The following is a 21,685-nucleotide window of genomic DNA, read 5'->3' as shown; positions in this document are numbered from 1 at the left end:
GCCTCCCCCCTCAGATTTTGAATGGGACCTAATCCTTTAGGCAGCCTCTGAACACACCCACCAGATCAGACCCTGCATGCAAGACAGGCGTGCCTACCGCTATCTTCTCCTAGGTTGTGGATTGCTCTGGGGCTTAGGAGGGCAATAGGCATCCAAACGTCTAGAGTGAGACAGCAGTGTGCATACTCAGAGGCAGAAACTTAGGTGCCTATGGAAATTTTAACAATAAAAAATTTACGCACAAAATTAGTTTAGGGGGCAGCCAACTGGGAGTTTTGTGGATTTCAGTGGTGTCTAAAACTGGGACTTATGCACCTTTGTGGATCTGGGCCTTATCCCCACTTTTAGAGCTAAATCAGCAACACAGGAGCAGTGGTTGGTGCAGTTGAGGGGGAGGAGGCTAAACAACATGTCAGTCTCTGTTGGATTCTGGAGTTGGCTGGTAATTTAACTGACTCTGATAAAAATTACAGCAGCCTAAAAGCTGCTCCTCGGCTATTTTGTAATGACCTCTGGGGGTGTATGTCTGTGTGTGTGTGCGCATGCGTGCTCAAACAACAAGGGTCTACACTACAGGGCTGTGCACACACACAGACACAAGAAATCTCAGTTGCAACTCTACCATTAAGGCTGCAACCAGTTTTCCAATCTAAGGGTATGTCTACACTACAGCATTACAGCTATGGTACTGCAGCTGTGTTGCTGTAATGCGCGGGCACAGCCTGGGGTGCATCAGCATAAGTGTTGGGAACATCTGCGATGGCACTTGCATATTCGGTAGCTGAATATCGTGCACTGGTATGGAGCAGATGCAGCTAGACACGACTTGTTGACACCCAGCTGAATACAGGCATGCAGTGCATCACTAGAACCCTGAAGTTGACTCCAACATCATAGCTACTTGTTCTGTCTAACGTCGCTTTCCCCTGCCAATAGGCCAAACTGCTGCAACACACTGCAAAGCTCAGCGAATCCAGAAAACCGATGTCTTTCTATCCACCAAGACCTTGACAACACCCATCCTCCACCCCATTGTCTTAAGTCCTGCAAGCCTTTCTGGGATCATTCACTTAGCCTTGTGCAACCAGGCTATGATCAGAAGGAGGCTTGGAGAGCAGACTGGGCTAAACAAGACAAAAAATAAGCACCTTGTGCTGGATCCCATGCAGAAGGTTCCTCAGTTCGACCTTCCATGGACATCTTGGTCAACTCTGAATTGAATCTGAACTAACCATGGTAGATGAGGACACCTAATGCACAAATGGAAAATCAAGGACTCCCCGGCATGTAAGTGTGGCTCCCCACGACAGACCATCAAACATATCACCACCTACTGCCCAATTTATAAACATGAAGGAGGCATCACTACGATAAATTCTGCCACTCCTGATGTGGTCATCTGGCTCGATCAACTTCAGGTGAAATTGTAGTTGCTGCTCTACACCAGCCCTAGGAAAGAAGAAGAAGAAGAAGAAGAGCTATAGTGTAGATACCCGCTATAGTGACAGAAGTGGTCCTTCCATCATTGTAGTTAATCCAGCCCCTCAAGAGGTGCTAGCTAGGTCGACGGAAGAATTCTTCCATTGACCTAGTGGTGTCTATACTGTGGCTTAGGTCGGCTTAACTATGCCTCTCAGGCATGTGATTTTTTCAGACCCCTGAATCAACATGTCTTAGGTATAGACCAAGCCTGGAGCCTTGTATTTACCCCTTTTCCCCCCTCTAACTTTTCCCAGGTATAGTATTTCCTTGTGGACAGGTTTGTGATTAATATTGGGAAGAGCAAGAATTCCAATTCTAATTTCAAGCACATGGAGTATCTTTTAGTTAGAAGTTAAAAATTACTCCTTTTAAAGTTGTTCTTTAAGGGTCTCATTGATGTTTTTGCCTCATAGCTCTTCACAAAAGAACTTTTTTTTAAACTTGCAAATTCATACAACTCCACATCCTTATACATTCGTACAGTCCATTCTGACAGTAGAACTGATTGGGAACAAAAACATTAAAAATGTTAATCACTATCTAAGGCTTTTATTCTGCCACCCATTACCATAGTATTTGAGCACCTTCCACGTAAAATCAACTGGAATAGTGAAATCCCTAGTGAACTCTGGATTCTTTACTGACTTCATTTCTGCCAGCGAAGCAGCTGTGTCAGATGAACATGTCATCCAGTAGCAATGGACAGTAAGAACTAAGGCAGGGGAATGCCAGGTAGCACATGGACCCAGCAGAGCTTCACAGCGTTGCAAGGCCCTTGGACTAGAGGATACCCCAGATCCTATTGAACTGCTTGCAGTTATACACTGGTACAAGTGAGCCATTTTAGAGCTCAGCCAATTTACTGCTTCAAATTTTATAAATTTTATAAATTTGGAACAATGTATATAGTGGGGGTGCTGATAGCCATTCAGCTAAACTGTAAACCCTGTATGTGATGGAAACCACTTCAAGCCAGGGGGTGCAGCAGCACCCCCAGGACCCCTAGTTCCAGCACCTATGCTTAAAGCTTGAAGTACTCACTTGGGTGAGCTGCAAGCTCATTTCCTTCTGCAAGCATAATACTTTAAGGAGCTCTGTGGACCTGCTAAATCCCTCAGGGTCCCTGGGTTACCTGATTGCTCTATAGAGCTCTCACTCCCACAGCCAAGGAGCAAACAACTCCAGAGAGCACTAGGAGTTACGGATAGATCCTGACGCTGCTGAATCCCTTCAAGTTTTTTTTCCTTGCGGAAGGAACGCTCACTTCAGTGCTTTAATTTGTATGAACATAAAACTAACCTGGTTGAGTTCTAAGCCTGTTTGCCTCGAAATGCTTCTTCGACTCTTAGAAAGCTACGGCAGCAGGTAACCCCTCTATGGAATTTAGGACTTTCCTTTCAAATAGGGAATTCCCTTCCTTGCCTCTTCACCTCCACAAAATTACATTGGTCTGAGATCCAGGATGGTCACTATTCGTTCCAGCTCCAATGTCTCATGAACCACAACAGTTGGATATGGGTGTTCTATAGCACTGGAGAAAAGAGAAATTCCCCCTTTCCAGTGGATACAGCACTTGTTTCTAACCCCGCCAGATCACCAGCTATCAGACCTTAAAATCACAATGTCATTATGTATAGACAGAAAATCCAATCTTTAGAAAGTTAGTGACATTTATTAGTTGTGATTTTTCTCTCCCTGAAACACCCATATAGTTGGACTAAGGCAGAAGGGGAAAGTCACTCACTCACAAGCCATTGTAGAGAATCCCTTTTGTTCTCATTTCCCCACGTTCTTTGCATTCTTTTGAAATTAGGGCTGGTCCTAGAGCAGGCAGCCGGCTAGGGCACCAAATTATGAAATCACTTTATACAGCACCACAGGCCCTGAGGCAAAGGGATGAATCTTAGGGTATTCCTTCCCTGAGGAGTATGGCAGAGGGCACGGGGGAAAGGAATGCCACCTCTGTAGCCTCATTCTCACTTGACTCCATACCCTGCAGTAGCTCCTCCATAGGGTCAGAGATCTGTGCATACAGCATTGCAACACCTAACGTGGAGGGGGGCTGCCGCCTAGTGAAATGGTCAGCTCTGAGTTAGGAGACCGGGCTCCCCATACAACACACTGCCAGGGTAAATCCATAAATATTTGGGAGTGGCTCTGATACTACAGTGATGGGCCTATACAAGTACCTAGATAAGATTACTGTGTAGTCCTCCAAGCCACCTGGCTTTAGAAAAAGTGCTATAGAGACAGCTCCTGTTTAGATGGATCTCTGCTTGGCCATAATGTCAGTTTAGGAACCACACAAACCACACCGGTATGTTGCAAAGGGAGCTTCTAATCACTTTTTCCTCATCTGGATGGAGGAAGTTGGTCCCATCTTCCCATATATGAAGACAGATAAAGTAAAGCTAAGAAATATGATGATAGAAAACCACCCTTCCCTGCTGAAGAAAAGACAAAATGAAATAGAAGCCAGGCACTGTTTTGTATCTAGCCTGTTAATAGAAATTAATTTAAGATATAAAGCAATCTCTCTGCACTTTATGGCTGAAACCGAAACTTGTTTATCAAAGCATTTATGCAGCGTGCCTCATCTGAGTGCCTACTAAAATCACCACAACAATGAAGCTAACATATTTTCTCTGTCCTTGCCATGGAACAGCCTGGAGATTTTCCTTCTGTCTTTGTTTCTGGACGGTGAATGGGCCCAATTCCATATGAAGCTTCATCGTTTCTGAGGCTGGTCAGTGATGAGAAGGGCAAAAGAAGGAGTTCTCTATAGACCAGATAACTTTTCACTGGACAGGGTGCAAGACTGCATGCCGCTTTGGAGCCAGATCCAGCTATTTGCTTAGATATGTCAGGGCATGCCCTATTTTTCCCATTGTTACAGGTTTTGCACCACATTAGCAAGGCAGAAGGGATATCGCCCTTCACTTTCACGCCCCAGGCTGCAGGAAAGTTGGTATTCCTGCCCTGCCTGATGTGCTAGGTTGGAATTCAGCAGTACACTGCCCTGCCTTAATGAAAACCATTAGGGTGGTAGTTTGTATGACAGATAGTTGTTGAACAGTGTCCTTGGTGATATCTTAATAATGGTTTGTGGCTTCTAAGGAACTATATTTTGGTGGCAGCTCAAGTCTGAAGCCACTACAAAGCCAGTGAGTGGGCTTGAATCACAGGAACTGTATCTGCCAACATCTCTTCCTCTTCTTATGCTCTGTGTATTCTATTGACTCTTCTTTCTTTGAGGTGCTGTTTGTCTCCTTCCATGCATAGCTCCTTGCCTTTTGTCATGTTACCCCTACATCTGGACCAGTTTGCTTCTTCCTGTGCATCAAGTGATCCTGTCCTCTTTCAAATCCCTCCCCACAAGGCAATTCCTTCAGCAGGCCTCCCACCTGGCAAGTGAGATGAGTGCTGGAGGAGTCCCAGGCAGGTCCCAGCATAAAGAAGGAATCATAACTCATTAGTCCCAGAGCCACTTCAGGGTTGCTAAGGGTACTTCTCAAGTGCACAAAGAGATCTGCAGCATGGCCATAGCTGGCCCAGGTCAGCTGACTCAGGCTCACAGGCCTTGTGTAGGGCTAAAAATTGCTGTGTAGACATTTGGGCCCAAGCTCCAGCCCAACACCAATGGCTACACTACAATTTTTAGCCCTGCACCAGGAATGGCAGAAGAACCCTGAAAGGGGGCGTGAGGAGGGAGAGACCACAGGCACCTGAACCATGGCCCCTCCCCTTCTCACCAAAACCCGCCCTTACACCGCACCTTCCCTCAAGGCCCTACCCCCATTCCACCCCTTCCTGAGGCCCCACCCATGCACGACTCCTTCCCCCCAAGGCCCTGCTCACGTGCCTCCCCTTCCTCCCCAAGATCCTGCCCCCCAACTCTTGTCTGCCCCTTCCCCCCGTCACTAGCCCTTATGGACAGTAAAAAGTGGGGGGGGGCATGGCCCTCTGGCCCCGCATTCCAGCACTACTGGTCCACACCCCAAGCTCTGTGAGCCTGAGTCTTTGCTCAGGCCCCTAAGTGCACTGCTGGCTCTTTTACCAAACTGCTTCAGAGAACACAGATAACTAGCATAGCTGACAATCTGAAAATGGAATTAGTCACGAAAGTCAGAAAGGAATGAATTTTTAGAGTCTTTGAATATCTCATGCTCCAATGATTACTTATCCCCACAGGTGGGATAGGCCATCTGGTATGACAGAATGGCAGTTACTACACAAATGGCCCTGGATTGTTGTGAAAGGAAATGTCAGGTTATATTGGTACTTGGTATCAGCTTCTTTTGAAAGTTGCCATAGAATCTTTAGGTTTTGTCTGGACAGACACCAGAGGCATGCAAAAGCAGCCTTGGTTTAACAACAAAGTCAAATGCAAAGGCAGTACTGAATAGGCAATGGAAATAGAGAATGGACATAGACTTATTGTAGTAAAGAAAGATAGCAACTCTTTTCAAATGGCATGTGGGTATAATCTGTGGATTTAAAAAAAAAAATTGAGTGATTTTAGTGTAACTAAGGAGTTAAAATCTACTTAAACCAGGGACTGCTATTGTATCATATTCCTGACCTGCACATCACATTACAATTGCAGTTCTGGATGCCTCTGTAGGAGATGCAGCTAATTGTGACAGAGGACCAGATTCTGCTCCCCCCCCCCCCCCCACACACACAGAGCTTTACACTAGCATGACTTGGAGAAGTGAAGTCAGAATCAGTCCCTTTGTGCTTGTCTGCTAGAGCTGGGTGAAAATTTTCAGCAAATAGAAATTTAACTGAAAAATGCACTTTTCAGGGCTCAAACAATTTGTAAATTCACGTTGAATTTGACAAACTTTTTGCTGAAAAGTTTTTTTTTTTAAGTCAAAATATTTCATGTTGACTTTGTTTTAAAATGGGATTTTGTTTTCAAATTTGGCCAGTTAAAACACACCCACACACAACTGAATTCAAATGAAAAACTTGAAAAAAATTCATTCCCAGTTGGCCCTAAATTTTTTGGTCAAAAATTTTTTGTGAAAAAAACCTCACTAATGATGTAGCAATGTCAACAAAACTCGCAGTGTAGATGCAGCTATGCCAACAGAAGGTGCTTTGTCCATATAGCTAACATTCAGAGAGGCAATGTTCCTACTTCCTACACCAATAGAAAAACTCCTTCTGTTGGCACAGGCTGACTCTACATTAGGGAGGCCACTTGTCTGGTTTTGAACTGGACAATCCTCTTTTGGGGTGGTTTACCCCTGTCTGGTACTGGGACAAAACCGGACATGGTTTTGGCCAGTATCGGACGGGGGGTAGGATGCCATTTTTTAAGAGTGCACCATCCTGCCCCAACCAGTGTGGCCTGGAACGCACTGTGCATTTGAGGTCACACCAATGGGGATGGATTGGCATGCTCTTATTGATGGTGCCCCCGTGTGGTGTGACCTCATACTCACCATGCATGCAAGGTCAGGCTGGCAGGGGGTGAGGTCATGCCAGCAGGCGAGGCCCACTCCATTACCGGAAGTACTGGAATGTTTGGTATTCCGAGAACATGTGAGTGGCCACCCTGGTCTACACCAGCATAGTTATGCCACCCTGGTCTACACCAGCATAGTTATGCCAACATAGGCTAAAGCAAGCTAGTTCACTTGAATAAGGCTAGTTTCCTTCTAAACTAGCATATCCACAGGGAGGTTTAATGCCCTTTAACTAATGCACTTAAATTCACACCTTTCATTAATTTGTCTCAGCTCTCCAGGTAGACAAGCCAGACTATGCTAATAAGAACAGAGTGAAACCCTCTAATTTATTTTCACTTGTTACCTATATCAAGTTCAGTCTAAACCATTCATCCGGGAATCCAACAGTAAAAGTTTAGCCACCTAACCCTGATGTGTCAATTTGCTTTTAGAAGGAATATAAATTACTTTATATATAATAAAGAGGTTGTTATTTAGGGTGGAGTCTTGTGTGAAGAGTTGAGTAATGCTTCCTGCCTGCTGCGTAATGGCAGTGATGATTTAGCCATAATTTCTTTGTGTAGCTACTATCACCAGTCATTGTAACTTAGAATGACAATGTGAATATGGGGCAGTCTCCATTTGATTATTGGCTTATTTCTCTCAATGTAGTGCCGTTGGTAGGGCTAGTGCAGTCACTTCCACAATACCACCTCCACCCAGCCCTTTTCACAATCGTATGGATACAGCATTCTGCAGAAGCTGGCACATCCTATGCATGTCTCTCCTGTACAGATGCTGTTAGAATGTTAGCAGTTTTTTAGATGAAGGTTTTTAAACATTACACAGTTTCTTCAAAACTATTAAATACATCATCATGTCGAGGATGTACAATTGTGATACCCTTACGCACGCTGAATAGCACATCATCCCCTGAGTACCACCAGAAGACAATAGGACTGTATGAATAAAATCAATCTGATATAGCCCCTGCTCTTGCTAATTTCTATGATATAGTGTAAGAGCGGGTGAGCACCTCTGTAAATTACATAAGAAGAAGCCCCTATCTCTCAAACAGAGTTTGTTGTTGTTTTTTTAAATCTGTCAGATTATATATTTAAGAAAAATGTGCTAGATCCACAAACGGATTTAGATCTAACTTTTAGGCACTATTGGGTGAAAAATGAGTTCCACTTCAATTTATGCTCAAACAGTTTCTATAGCCTTTATTTTCTAAATTTTAAGATAATGCTGTTAACACCTATGAATTACATATACATGCAAAACCAGACCTGGCAAGAAAGATAAATAAATACCTCTCTTGGACACAGGACAACTCTTTTCAAATCTCTGGTCTCTGCTATGTTCTTCCCCTGTGTCTTCTCCACTATTGTTGTTAATCCCCTATCTTTTATCCCTTGCTCCGTAACTTTGCGCAGACTCAGACTCAGTTTACTAAGTTACCCTATTGTGTACCTCTCTATTTTAACCCCTAATTAAAACATTCTCATGCATAAATCACAATAATTAACATAAACTAATACGTTTTTGCTTATCATGCTAAAACTTACTTTTATCTGTCTACTTCTGGCATCTATCCTTTGCTGTCAATCCCACTGGCTTCATCCAGTTGTTTGTATTTTACTGGTCTGATTTTTTGGCCTTCAGTTTTTACTTGTTAGGAGAGGCTGGGGGCACCTAAAGTTAAAAATTCCCTCATGACATTATGCAAATAGCAGGATGAAGCAGAGACCAAGGTTTCTACAAAAAAGACACACAAACTAGGTTACATGGTTTACACAACACTGTTTCAGCTAAGTTTGGAAGTGCTGTATGAGCAGAGATGCATATAAAAGCAAAAATTCCTTTATATTTTCTTCTAATACTATATTTAATATACATTTCTCTACTCATTTTGTGTGTGTGTATACATATATATATATAGACACACACACACACACATATATATAGCATATGTACACACGCACACACACTTCATTACACAGTTTTCTAACAGCACCTAGCCATCCACAGGAAGCCACAGTACAGAATTAGGTGCCCAGGTTCCCTTTATAGTGTATGGGGAGAGTTGATGACTCAAGCCTGGTCTACAATAAAATGTTAAGTCGACCCAGCTATATCACTTGGGATGTGAAAAATCCATACCCCTGAGTGATGTAGCTAAACTGACCTAATCCCAGTGTAGACAGTGCAAGGTTGACAGAAGATTTATTCCGTTGACCTTGCACTATGTACACCCAGAGTTGGGTTGGCTTGGCTTAACTATGCTGCTCAGTGGTGTGGATTTTTCACACTCCTGAGTGATATAGCTAGGTCAACCTAACTTTTAGTGTCGAACTGGCCTCAATGGTTAAGATACTCACTTTGGATGTGGAAGATCCAAGCTCAATTTCCCCCTCTGCCTGATGTGGAAAAGGGATTTGAACTTGGATTTCCCCCTTCTCCAGTGAGTGCCCTAACCACTGAACTACAGAGTCGCTTTCATGTGATAAATAATTAATTATTTATACACAGTAGAACAGCTTCAAGAGAAGAAAGGGAGGGAGACCCATATCAGATTATCCTTTAGTCCAGTGGTTTTTTCACATCAGCCAGAGGAAGGAATTGAAGTCTGGCCTCCTACCTCCTGTGTGAGTGCTCTAGCCACTGGGCTAAAAGTCATAAGGGGGCCACTTACTCCACAGCCATTTTGTGTGGGGCTAGGCATGCAGCATTGCATACCTACCAGATCAGGCCACAAAGGGAAGATAGGCAGCGAAGTGACTAGTTTGAGGATCCTGCCAGGATTTAGGCATGAGGTAGGTGCCTGGGAGCCTAGATTGAGGTAGCAGTGCACATGCTCAGTCATACAATCTTAGGCACCGAGGAGATTTTTTTCAGAAATTTAGGGGCCAAGGGCTGTTGGGTGACTCCAGGGTTAGGCAGCAGCTACCCAGGAGCGGGCCAGATGCCTACATCCTTTTGTGGATGCATCCCAATCCCCCAACTCACATTTACCTGCTTTACAAGTAACACATACACTTTTATTAAAATTGAATTTTAAACATCTATAATCAGATTCCACTTATACAGTTTAATATTTGCACTGAATTCAGCATCAACAATAGATTAATTAGTCTTACTTATGTTTATAGTTCATTTCCTTATCTAATTCTCATACACTATCACAATGCTGGACTGTTTGGAGTGAAAACACTACACGTGAAATACTTAAGTCCAAACAAACAACCATTTTACAAACCACAATATTAATGAAAGTGCTTAAAACTCTTGAAATACCAAAGTTAAGTGTTGGGACCAAAGTACTGGCCAAATTCACTTTACATTTCACAAACCTGTTTTCATCTATCTATCTGAAGTTCTGGGACATTAAAATTTGGAAATCCTTCAATTCAAGAATTTTTTTTTTTTTTAAAAAACACAAATGCTAGATTAACAATTTAGGCCAAAATTTTCAAACCTTGGTGCTTAGACTCCTAGATCCATATTTAGGCATCTAAGGCCTGGTCTACATCAGAAAATTAAGAGTAAACAAACCCTAACTAAAAGTGGCCTGATTTTTAGAAGCATTGAGCTCCTGCAAGCACCATTAAAGTAACAGATCTGTGAGTATTTAACACCTTTGGATATCAACCTATTTGTTCAAGTGTGTAGGCCGTTGGATTGTTTTACCAGCCAGAGAAGGGAAGTGAAACAAACTCCACACCCAAAGCTTTTTTTAAGGCCCTTTCCTAGGGCACAGTTTATTGTTTATAGCAAAGGAAATAAACAATTCAATTGAAAAATGCTGGTCACAATCCCCAGAGGCTTTTGTCTGAACCAACCACAGAAGAGAGAACACACCCTTCTCATATGACACCCTGACCTCAGCTTCATCTACCTACCCCATACCATGCCCAGCCATTTGATAGGCAAGGATTGCTAGGCTTAACCCTTTCCAGGCTTTACACATCACAAAATCCTAACTTTAGGCACCAGGCTTTGAAAGTTCTGATACTAAGGCCAACCTATAATAGCTAACAGTTGGCCCTCTGCAATAATGCCTTATGGGCTGGGTGTTTTCAGCTGGGAGAGTTGGTGATTTAGCTCAGACAAATTGCTAGAAAACACCCAGCCAGGAGGTCACATATTGGTATAACATACACTGAAGTTATAAACAAGAAAAAAACAAACAAACCAGGGCTTTGGAGCTGTGTGCTGGCTCCGCTCCTGCTCCAGGCAAAAACCTGCAGCTCCATTGCTCCGGAGCTGCTCCGCGCTCCGGCTCTGGGCTCTGCTCCAAAGCCCTGAAACAAACAAACAACCCCTTTTTGTTTTGATCAGTTCAAAGTGGAACTGCACTAGGATATGGATATATTTGCCCTGTTTTATAGACCTGATAATTTCCTATCATTTGAAGACCAGAGATCTAATTTGTTGAGATGCTGCACATGTCCTATAAAATGCATTGATTTTATTGGCAGTTGGGGGTGCTTATCACCTTGTAAGGAGCTTTCAGCACTTTGCAGGATCAGGCCCTAATGCAGTAACCAATAGGGAAGCAGATCTTCATGCTCAGCGTTCCATTAGATTTATAATGGACTGTATGATTAGCTAAACAGCATGTCATGTTGTCCAGGGTTTTATTTCAAAAAGACCAATTTTCTTCATAAGTGTCAACTGATTTGGAGAGTTTCAGTTTTTGGGTTCCCAACCTTTTTTCCAGAAATGCTGAGCACCAAGAACTCCTGTTAAAGGCAACAGGGTATGTGGATGCTCAGCACCTCTGAAATCTAGCCCTTGCTTGTATCCATTTTAGCACCCAAAAATTGAGGGACGCAAGATTAATGGAACTTTTTGAAAAATTCAGTCAAAATTAGTTTTATGTCTCATTACGTCTGTTTGGTGATTTAGAAATACTGTATTTATATAAACAAACAAACCAACTAAAGATAGTGCAAAAGTACAAGTAGAACCTCAGGAAAAGAATTTACAGAAAACAACAGCCGGTGCACAGAGACTATGCACATACTACAGACTCCCCCTGAGGTTTCTCATCCAAATAGTGATCAAACCTAACCTTATTTAAATTATGTGAGAGGCAAGGTGAGTGGGATAATATTTTTATTGGACCAATTCTGTTGGTGAAAGTGACAAACTTTTGAGCTACACAGAGCTCTTCTTCAGGTCTGGGAAAGGTACTCAGAGCATCACAGCTAAATTACAAGGTGGAACAGATGTGTTAAAACTGTATGCTTAGCAATGTTGCAAGAGACCATTCAACATGAAGTGGGCAATTAATACCTCTGCAGTCGTAGGACAAAGGAGGGTTATTGGGTTACAGATTGTTGTAGGGAAGACAAAAACCATGTCCATGATTTTTAGAATCTAGCAAAGTTATGAATTTAGCTCCCAGTCTTATTTTTGAAAGTGTTGTGCAGGTTTCCTTTGAGGTTAAGCGCTGAGAGGTCAGATATGGAGTGATCATTCTGTGAAGAGTGATTGCCCATGGGTGTTATGGTATTTTTGTCTTTTTTCATTTTTCTGTGTGAGTTCATTCAAGAGCATAGTAATTATATCGTTTCCCCACAAGCTGTTGCTGGGGCATTTGGTGCACTGGATGAAGTACACCACAGGTTGTGATAGGCATGTGTAGGATCCATGGATCTTGAAAGGTGTGTTGTAGGGGATGTTAATCATCATAGCGGTAGAGATATGTCTGCAGATTTTGCATCTGTTGCTATGGCAGGGTCTGGTGCTGCTTTGAATTGGTGTGTCATGGTCTGTGGGGAGCTTGCTTCTGATGATAAGTGTGGTGAAATTCAGGGAAATGGGGGCTGTTTGAAGGCCAGAAGAGGGGATTTCATGATGTGGTCCCCCTGGAGTATGGGCTAGAATTGTTTGATGATAACTCTGCATGGATTCCAGTGTGGGAAGTAGGTGACAACTATGGGTGTGTGGTCGGAGGGACCCCCATCTATTTTTTACATTATGAGGTTTGACAGCCTCTCAGTCCATGGTGGTATTGCTGTACATTGGTGATTTTTGTTGTTGGTTGTGTTAGGTCTTGGGAGAGACATAACAAGAATTCCCACATACCTCTGTAAAATGCCACATTAGGCAACCAGACAAAATACCAAATATCTAAACTTTTATTTTAAAAACTATGTCATTAAGAAATGGCACTCGTACAACAGAATAACAACAAGGTCAGAAATCCATGTACTTACAAGGCCCAAAGCTGTCTGTCTTTGATTTCTAGACAAAATTATCCATACTCAGAGGGCAAGGGTGTCTGTTCCTGCCACAATCCCTTTAAACTGAAACTGACCGGCATCTCCATTATTATGCATTCTAGGGCCCAAAGCCAGCAATACTTAGCACTTACTATACATCTGCCTTAGCAAAGTGCTGTACAAATATTAATCAGCCTGAAGTCTTTTCTTGAGTTTGTCATACTATTTAGTAGAGCTGGTTGGAAGTTTTCTGAGGGAATTTTTTTTTTCAAATAGGTAAATGCAGATTGGTAAAAAGCTAAATATTTTGTGGAAGTGTGTTGATTTTGCCAAAGTTTTGTCTAAAAAAATGGAAAAGAGCATTTTGATTTGCCATTCTGAAATATTTTCATTTCAATCATTTAAACTGTATAATGTAAAAGTTGAAGTTGGAATAAAAAGTTTACATTTTATTGAAACAAAGTGTTTCTATTTACCAGAAATTACTTTTGTTCCAGATTATATTGTTTTTGTTCCATTTTGACATAGAAAATATTTGGAAATTGCTGAATTTCCACTGAAAAAAAAAATCTGATTCCTACCCAGCTCTGCTATTTAGCTTTCGTGTTTTACAAGCTGTTGTGAAAATAATACATTGAAAGTTAAGGAGGATTTCTGTTTGAGGGAAAACATGGAAAGAGAAATGGGGCATTGGGTAGAAAAATTTGGTGGAGCAAGGCTGGAGGGGGGAAATGGTACAATAGAAAGAATGGTGGAGGGAAAGGAAATGGAGAGATTGGAACACACAAGGGAAAATAGGTGCATATGTGGAATGAAGGTGGATTAATCCTGAGGGAACAAAGACACGGGGCGGCGGGGGGGGAACCCACCAAAAAACGCCACATCACCAATATAAGAGCTGAGCAGACAATCAGCAGAAATTAACTTATTCAATATTACTGTTTTTCTGTTTGCAAATTGTCTGTGAATGGATGGCAAATTTCCCAACTTATTCAATATTCTAATTTGCAAATTTCTTTATTGAATAAATCTTCATCTGCAGATCATTCAAACTGTAAAGATTAGCTCTGTAACTAGTATAGTTTACGTAACATTACAACTGTAATGTATGTCACTAATGTAATGTATTTAAGTAAATACATGGTGTGAATTTCACTTTGCACATCTGACTGTAACATTCACAATTCATGCTATGATAGCTCTGCGAGTCACCCAATAAGGAAACACAAACAATAGTATTTATGTTGCTATATTTAAGCTTTATAGCAAGCTTAAGTTGTGATTTTTTCTATCAAATATATTATTCAAAACTTGCTTTTGATAAATATTCAAGCATTTTAATGATTTCATGTTAGGTAAGCTCTCTGTGCTGATTTTGCTATGTAATTTCTTAGCATGGATCATCCGTCCCTCTCAGCCTTGTGGATTCCCATTGACTACAGTAGCACTCTGTATTAATGGACCCCATTGCAGGATCAGACCACAGCAATGGAATGCTGATGTAAAACAAACATGAACATATTCAAAATCAAGATTTTCTTGCAGAGCATTTCCCCAGCTCTAATGACCATACAGACAGCGGTTCAAAATCCATCTTGGTATAACTCCCTTGAAGTCATCAAATATGAATTTGGCCCACAAGTTCATTCTAATTCTTATTTTATAAATTGTTTGCTTTCTTGAATGGTATAAAATTAGGATTTAATAGTAGTTTGGCTGTTCCCATATAGTAATAGACAAATAGAACATTTTGCTATTCTTTGGCCAGAGAAGGGCCAACACAGTGAATCAGCTTAGATGATAACCCAAGTTCAATAGAGCACACAGCCTGAGTTAGTGGCCAAACTCTTCCCCTTTCTGGGATTTGACTGTTTTGGTAATTCAGAAAGAATAGCACAGCATAAACCTCAGCCTAAGCTTCCTTCCCATTCCCAAACTTGTCTGTTCTTATTGTAACCCTTCTGCCCGTCAGAGTTGGCAGCAACAAGGGCCGGGTTCAATATCTAGGGGATCCATTCCAATAACACAATGCAAACCGGCTCGAGCCCCCACCCAGTGACCTGGGACAAATATATACCACCCCTGCTGGGTGCCTCCAAGAGGCAATACTTCCCCTCTCGCAAGCACATAGTCTGAGTGTAGCAAAAAGCCTTTTAATAACAGAGAGAAACAATGTGGCATTATGTTGGGGAAACACCACCAACAGGATTCATAACACGACCCATGAGCAAAAAAAACCCACCCCAAGCAAATTGGGGCATGCCCTTTCCCTTTGGTTCTTGAGTCCAGCAACCCCAAATCACCCAAAGTCCCAAAAGTCCAATGACCCAAAAGTCTCTGTCCCTGGTCAGGGCAGCCCCAGAGTTCGAAAGTTTATCTGCAGAGCTTTACCTCCCAACCTGGGTGGAGATGGGGGCAGGGGTAAGAGGCACCTTACATGATCTGAAGCTGACCGCCTCACAGCTCTATAGGGTTCTGCTCCGCCAGCCGCCCCACGAACTGCTTCGCTCAGCTCCGCTCTGAGGCCCACAAGCAGCTCCTGCCGTCCCACAAACTGCTCCACGTCCCACCAGCAGCTCCCGCCGTCCTATGAACTGCTCCCCCAGCCTGTCCACAAGGCACTCCAGCCATCCCGCAAACTGCTCCACAATATATCTTCAGGCTCCCCCACTACTTAACACAATGCTCAGTGATTTCAGCTCTTAGTCAGTTCAGCTCTTTAGTGAATTCAGCTTGTAGTAGGGGAGCCTCAGTGCTGGTGCGCTATTAGCCCAAAGGGAGCTCAGCAGTCTGTAACTAAACTTCTAATGAAATCAAAATTAGCTCTGATATTCCATAGTGGAGAGAGGAGGAAGTGCAATTAGCATGTAAAGCCCTCACCAAGGGGCCCATGCCACCAAGTATTAATACTTGTCCCCAGCCTCTCTCAATTCACACAGTTTTGGAACCCATGACCCTTGCCTAGCGAGTGCTACTTAGTTGATGGTGAGTCCCTCCATCATAACAAAAGGCCAAGTACAGTTCCAAGCACAGTTCCCATAATCAGGGTAATAACAATTTATTCTTCCTGCCCCAATAACAGAGACACTGGGGATCCCATAGCAGCCAAAGTGACCATTTGGGCAGCTATGGCCTCATTCTAGGCAGGGTGGGTGTGCCTATGCAAATGAGATCGGCCCCTGAAGTTCTTTTCCACAACTTGCCACACCTCACCACCAGATGTCAGGGCGGAGCTCATCCTGACACTGCTTACATCATGGTTAGCTTCAAAGTTCCCATTGTCTTTTGGCCAAAAAAGACACTCTTGTTCCTTTGAAATATTGTCATTGAGCTAAATGAACCCACCTGCCAGCATGACCCAGCAATTATCACCCTGAATCCCAGTGCAGGATTTTAGCTCCTGAGAGAGAGACTCAGCAAAAGAGCCCTCCAATTCTTTATGTGGTATTAGGCAGCCACCTTTGTGTGCACACTTTCGTTGGACCCAACTCTCTCTTAATGTTCACCCTCATTTTCAATTCAGGACGTGGACAGATACAGCAATCTTCCCAACCTCTTGTACAGTTGGTCCTCTGCAGTAAAGAGGCTACAGCGACCAGTGAAATGGTTCGCATTGTAGAACTGAGACGCATTACTGGCAGAGATGTGCAGAGTAACTTGTAGTGTTAAGCGGTAACATATCAAGCTGTCAATCCTTTACTTCCCTCAGCCTGAAACTCATCAACTATTAATAACAGGGGATGAATATCCAGAGGAGAATTCACAGGACAGACCAAAGAGAAAGAAGTCTTGCAAGATTTTCCTTAGAGAGGTTTTTCCTGAATTGTATCATTTTGTCAATGCATAGAGCAAATCACGAGGCCAACCCTCAAATCCCCTGGATCAACCAGGACCTGTATGCATCCTGGAGAAATAATAGAGGCCAGAGTCGTCCACATGGAGGCCTCATGTCTCCACACTGATTTTGTGTCCTTAGCACCCCTTCCAGTTCCTGGCAGTATGGGTCCAGTGCAACTGTCCTACTAGAGTTCCCTGGGATTCCCAATTCAGGAGGGTGGCATGGGAGGCTAATACAGCTTGTATTAAATTTCTTTTTGAGAATTTGCACAGAGCCAGTGAGGAACAATGTCCACTTGTGTCTCACTTCATCCAGTTCATCCACTTCTGCCCCTTTGTCACTCTCAGATCCCTGGACTCTGTGAAGTCTGGGTCAAAGGAAGATAATTGACCCCCTGCTTTTCACCTGGGCAGGGTGTGACCTCAGGGTATGCCTCCTCACCTCACATAGAAAATGGAAACCCAATAAAATTATTAAATATAAATATATTTATATTTAAAAGGCAATAATCTAAGCGTTCTTAGACCCTGCCCTATTTGGCTTTCTGTGATTACCATCTATCATGTGAACAAGGAAATGTTTATTTTAAAAAGATAAAGAGGATTTATGGTTTTAGTTAACAAGTAACTTAATAATTGTTTCAGCGAGTAAAGTGTTTTAACAAGCATTCCCTAGTTTAATGTACTATTCACTTATGATAATGTAGGTGTAAACAAATATCTATTGTTTGGAGAAAAAATTAAATTTTTTACACCAAACCAAAACATCTCTCTCAGCCCGAGTCATTACACTTTTCTTTGTTACACCCCTGGTTGCAAGACTGGTGAAACCGCTAAGTGACCTGGCATTTATAGCTTATCAACAATGGAGGCATGATGAAAAACCCAGGCTTTGGCCTTTTGTGGTCATTAAAGATCCTGTGGCATTGTTTGCAAGAATTGTGGTGTTGACTCCAATGTCCTGGCCAAATTCCAATGCAGTAATAAGATTCTGCCTTCCAAACTAACCCCTGTATTTTCAGCAAAATGTGGGGTGAAATACTAGCCCTATTGAAGTCACTAGTACTTTTTCCTTTGTCTTCAGAGGTGCTAGAATTTCACCCATCCTATCCTAAAGCTGTAGTGTTGCTGTGCACTATTAAACAGTTGTATTACAACCCAGATATAGCTGTGCATCATTGGTGGGTGAAGCGATTCCAATACAACATAACTACCTACCTTCCTGGGGCAATGTGAGCCTTAGGATAGGATTTTCAAAAACACTCAGAGGCAGATTCTCAGTTGGTGTAAATTGTCATTGACCCTTTGACTTCAGTGGGCCCATGACTGTTCACGTCAGCTGAGAATCTGCCCCTGAGTGCTGTAATGGGAGTTGAGCCGACGCTGAGTGATTTTGAAAATTCCACCTTAATGTTTGTGAAACTCTTTGAGATTTACATATGAGAAGTGCTACAAATTTACATTTTGGTAAAACTATTCCCACTGTACAAAAAATGTAAGTTTACATGTACATTGCCCTGGAAATGTTACTATCTCACTCAGTGATTAAAAATGAGAGCTATTGGAGAAGATCTCATGAAATAGATCTCACGTGAGTGGGCAGTGTAGGTTAACCTTTGGCCTCCAAGTGAAGGAGAAGATAAAAACAAGAAAGCAAAGAGAATTTGTAAGTGTGAAAAGTATTGCTTTGACATATGAAAAATGAGAACTAAAAAGATATCACTTTCTACATTTATTCACCAACTGTAGATTAATGTTACGTTGGCAATTTCACAGGAAGGTGACAGTGCTATTCTGTAATAGGGTTCATGTCAAGAATTTTGTTGGCAGTAACTAGGTAGAAAGTGGAGAATTATAAGTACTATTACCATTGTGCTTGGTGACCTAATCATGGACAAGGCTCCCCATTGTGCTTGGTGCTGTACAAACACAGAACAAATGTAAAGAGATACAAATCTCTGCTCTTTACGTTCCCCCTCACCCCCCATCTCTACCAAAACAAGAAACTCCATTGATCCCACTGGGGAGAGAAAAATCATGTGACAGTGTTAGCCATGTTTGTGACCCTACACCCCATAGTCTTCACAGTGATATGATATGATTATGGCACAATTATAATGCATTTTATGCAAGACAGGTTGTGTAAGGTGTCATTGAAAAGGTTATGATTTGCTAAATGTATTATTTTTGTATCTGAAGTTATAAATACTGACTATGTATCTGTACTTCAAAAGTAGTTATACCTGGGTAGTTCCCACTAGACAAGATGCTTTCAGTCTAGATATTGTGTGGGTAATGGGCCATTAGGAAAAACAATAGTCCTTAGGAGAAGATTATCCCCCACCTGGTGAACCTTCCTGAGAATGCTACAGACAGTATGTAAGTAATGGCTGCTATGACTCTACAAGGACGTGACCAGGCCACATGATTCTGGACTCCATCTTGGGATGTCAGTATTTTCCCACAAACTGGTCTGGGAACCAAGTTTTGAAACAAAGAGGTCCCACCATATGCTAAAGTTATATAAGGCAGGGAGTGACATCTGTGGTCCTTCTTAAGTCTCAGGCAGACTGCAAAGAGCTGCTAAAGGATCTCTCAAAATTAGGTGACTGGACAACAAAATGGCAGATGAAATTTAATCTTGATAAATGCAAATTAATGCACATTGGAAAACATAATGCCAATAAAATGATGGAATCTAAATTAGCTGTTACCACTCAAGAAAGATCTTGGCATCATTGTGGATAGTTCTCTGAAAACATCCACTCAAAGTGCAGTGGCAGTCAAAAAAGCAAACAGAATGTTGGGCATCATTAAGAAGGGGATAGATAATAAGACAGAAAATATCATATTGCCTCTATATAAATCCATGGTACACCCACATCTTGAATATTGCATGAAGATGTGGTCGCCCCATCTCAAAAAAATATATTAGAACTGGAAAAGGGTCAGAAAAGGGCAACAAAAAGGATTAGGGGTATGGAACAGCTTCCGTATGAGGAGAGAATAATAAGACTGGGACTTTTTAGCTTGGAAAAGAGACAACTATTGGGGGATACGTTTGAGGTCTATAAAATCATGACTGGTGTGGAGAAAGTAAATAAGGAAGTGTTATTTGCTCCTTCTCATAACAGAAGAACTAGGGGTCACCAAATGTAATTAATAGCCAGCAGGTTTAAAACAAACAAAAGGAAGTATTTCTTCACACAACGCACAGTCAACCTGTAGAAGTCTTTGCCAGAGGATGTTGTGAAGGCCAAGACTATAACAGGGTTCAAAAAAGAACTAGATACATTCATGGAGGATAGGTTCATCAATGGCTACTAGCCAGAATGGGCAGGGATGGTGTTCCTAGCTTCTGTTTGCCAGAAGCTAGGAATGAGCGACAGGGAATGGATCACTTGATGATTACCTGTTCTGTTCATTCCCTCTGGGGAATCTGGCATTGGCCACTGTCGGAAGACAGAATACTGGGCTAGATGGACCTTTGGTCTGTCCTAGAATGGCTAGTCTTATGTTTTTCACTCCCCACACAATAGGAACACCTGAGGAACAAAGACTGAACTGGGGGAAGTGCTGGACCCAGGCTAAAGGGATTTCTAGCCTGAGTATGAAAGAGCTGGGGATTCCAAGCTGTAAAGCAAGTGCAGCTTGCCCCTTAAAAATCTGCAGCCTGCTTGTATCATTTCTCAGGGTGAGAATCTGCTAATTCATATCCAATCTATTTAGTATATTAAGCTTAGTTTGCGTTTTTTGTTTCTTTGCTAGGTAATCTGCTTTGATCTGTTTGCCATCACTTATAATCACTTAAAATCTATCTTTTGTGGTTAATAAACTTATTTAACGTTTTAATCCAAACCGGTGAGCTTTGACTGGAGTTCTTGGGGAAAATCTCTGATTGGTTACCACAAGTATGCATTATTTTCTTCATATTGAGGTAGAGACAGACTGGATATTAAACCCATATATTGGCCAGATTTGACCAGGACAGGACAGTACTGCTCTGGGGTCCTAGGCTGGGAAACTGGTGGTTAGAGAGCCTGCATATAACTGCAGTTGGGTGTGTCCCTACCTGTGTGAATGCTGGTGAAAGTGCAGGCTGGCGGGCTTTGCAGCTTGTCACAGCAGCTTAGTGTGAGAGGGAACCCAGGCTGGTAGGTCAGAGGGCTCAATGGTACTCCAGTTCCAGGTGGCACCCTGTGGGGGAACCCATCACAATGTTTTTTAATGCACTACTGGAAGGTATGAATATCAACAATGAAGAGTGTGATATAGGAACCTACAGAGAAGAGCAGAGAGTAGGGTGAAATCCTGGCTTCATGAAGTCAATAGCAAAACTCCTATTAACTCCAATAGGAAAAGATTTCTCCCCAAAAATTTAAAGCATTTTCAAAAGGTTATTTTTGTCTCTTTTCCCAGCCCTGTGCTCAGTACACTAGACAATAAGACTTTAAAAGCATTAATGAATTTAGCAAACCCCACCTATGATGCAGGTTAGTTTTATCAACTCTATTTTATACATGATGAAACCAAAGCACAGGGTTACCCAAGATTATACACGATGGATGATCTAGAACCAGGAATAGAACACAGATTTCCTAACTCCCAGGCTTGTTCTTTAGCCTCAAGGTCATCTTTTCCTGGTCCTTTGTTGTGGACTGCTACAAACTC

Source organism: Natator depressus, chromosome 3, assembly GCF_965152275.1.
Source record: "Natator depressus isolate rNatDep1 chromosome 3, rNatDep2.hap1, whole genome shotgun sequence".
Taxonomy (NCBI): Eukaryota; Metazoa; Chordata; order Testudines; family Cheloniidae; genus Natator; species Natator depressus.
The sequence above is the reverse complement of the archived record's forward strand: the minus strand, read 5'-3'. Positions refer to the sequence as shown.